Below are 2,279 nucleotides of genomic sequence, written 5' to 3'. Positions count from 1 at the left end.
TTTGGAAGAGATGCTTAGGATGAGATGTCTTTAGGAGAGTTGTCCTTTAGGAGAGATGTCTTTAGGAGAGATGTCTTTAGGAGAGATGTCTCTAGGAGAGATGTCTTTAGGAGAGATGTCTCTAGGAGAGATGTCTCAGTCTAGGAGAGATGTCTAGGAAGATGTCTTTTTAGGAGAGTTGTCTCTAGGAGAGATGTCTTTAGGAGAGATGTCTTTGGAGAGATGTCTTTAGGAGAGATGTCTTTTAGGAGAAGAGATTCTCTAGGAGAGATGTCTCTAGGAGAGATGTCTAGGAGAGATGTCTTTAGGAGAGTTGTCTCAGGGAGATGTCTTTAGGAGAGATGTCTTTAGGAGAGATGTCTTTAGGAGAGATGTCTTTAGGAGAGATGTCTCTAGGAGAGATGTCTTTAGGAGAGATGTCTTTAGGAAGAGATGTCTTTAGGAGAGATGTCTTTAGGAGAGTGTCTCTAGGAGAGATGTCTTTAGGGAGATGTCTTTAAGGAGAGATGTCTTAGGAGAGATGTCTTTAGGAGAGATGTCTCTAGGAGAGATGTCTCTAGGAGAGATTCTCTAGAGAGAGATGTCTTTAGGAGAGATGTCTCTTAGGAGAGATGTCTTTAGGAGCGATGTTTTAGGAGGAGATGTCTTTAGGAGAGATGTCTTTAGGAGAGATGTCTTTAGGAGTTGGAGGAGTGCATGAGTATAAGGTAAGTAACCCAGACATCCCCTCTATATGTAGACATTATCATAGTGTTGAATTGTCCCTGTGTGGTCTGTGGTAGCCAATAGGACACTGTGTGGTCTGTGGTAGCCAATAGGAACACGCTGTGGTCTTGGTAGCCATAGGAACACTGTGTGGTCTGTGATAGCCAATAGGAACACTGTGTGGTTCTGTGGTAGCCAATAGGAACACGCTGTGGTCTGTGGTAGCCAATAGGAACACTGTGTGGTCTGTGATAGCCAATAGGAACACTGTGTGGTCTGTGGTAGCCAATAGGAACACTGTGTGGTCTTGTGGTAGCCAATAGGACCACGCTGTGGTCTGTGGTAGCCAATAGGAACACGCTGTGGTCTGTGGTAGCCAATAGAACACGCTGTGGTCTGTGATATGCCAATGGAACACTGTGTGGTCTGTGATAGCCAATAGGAACACTGTGTGGTCTGTGGTAGCCAATAGGAACACGCTGTGGTCTGTGGTAGCCAATAGGAACACGCTGTGGTCTGTGGAAGCGAAAAGAAACACTGTGCCGTCCGTGTCAGCCAATAGGATCTCTACATCAGATCACACAGGTCACAGACAGGAAGGGCACATCGTAAGACTTCAGAGTGAAAAAACAGGTTTGTCTAAAGTCATCATATTGTCCTGTAGGATCAGACAACCTGCCTCTAACCTTACAGCATGTACCTCGCTGTTTACTCCAGAGTGACTGCTAATGACAGAGATCAACATCAGTTATAAAATCTCTAGAAAAAACAAAGAGAGGAGAGAGGAGACCTGGGAGTGTGTGACTGCTCCCTAGTGGACAGAAGAGGCACTGCTATGAAATGCTCTTCCCCCCACTGATCATTATCAAGCAGTGGGGAAAATACAACCAACAGTTACAGAAATAGCTAATTAAAGGCATACAAAAAAAATCAAAGGCATTCTTACATGAGTACATTAATGACATTTATATTAATACAATCTCAAACAAGAGCGATTATAATAATATTAAGGAAAAGAGACTACTTAAGAATTATAGCACGTTTGTTTACCATGAGAGTTAGGCACTATGCTGTATTCAGCTCTACAGAAACACACACTGACAGAGAGGCAGCGCTTGTGTTGTATGTGTGTGTGTGTTTAAATCAGTCTAGACAGCATATCTATATTCCACACAGAAAAAGGCCATGAAGTGTATTTACAGGTTAAAAGCCCTTGGGACTCTTCATCTCCTCTGGTCATATCATCTTATTCAGTCTATCAGAATATTGCTGCAGGCGTGTCAAGACACGAGATCACAGAGAAATATGACACAGGAACAACCTTCAAACACACATCTATTTCCTAATACCTTCCAATACCTTCTATATTTCCTTAACTTTCTCCTTCTCCCCCTCCCCCCCCTCTCTCTCTCTCTCTCTCTCCCAGACAGACAGGATTTATCCGACTAGGCCAGCTGATCCTCATACGTCTTCCTGAAACAGTCTCCAGCAGGAAGAAGTCCCAGCATCTCTCTTGATACATCTTCCACACATAAGACTCCTGTTGGAGAGAGAGAGGGAGAGAGGGAGTGAGG

At 43.9% G+C, this 2,279-nt stretch overlaps 1 pseudogene; it reads right to left on the bottom strand.

Moving 5' to 3' along the window:
- LOC112072123 (ryanodine receptor 1-like) overlaps window positions 1-2,279 on the bottom strand; it is a 23,730-nt pseudogene that overhangs the window by 4,922 nt on the left and 16,529 nt on the right.

The sequence above is a fragment of the Salvelinus sp. IW2-2015 genome, unplaced genomic scaffold, assembly GCF_002910315.2.
Source record: "Salvelinus sp. IW2-2015 unplaced genomic scaffold, ASM291031v2 Un_scaffold1828, whole genome shotgun sequence".
NCBI lineage: Eukaryota > Metazoa > Chordata > Actinopteri > Salmoniformes > Salmonidae > Salvelinus > Salvelinus sp. IW2-2015.
The sequence above is the reverse complement of the archived record's forward strand: the minus strand, read 5'-3'. Positions and strand labels throughout refer to the sequence as shown.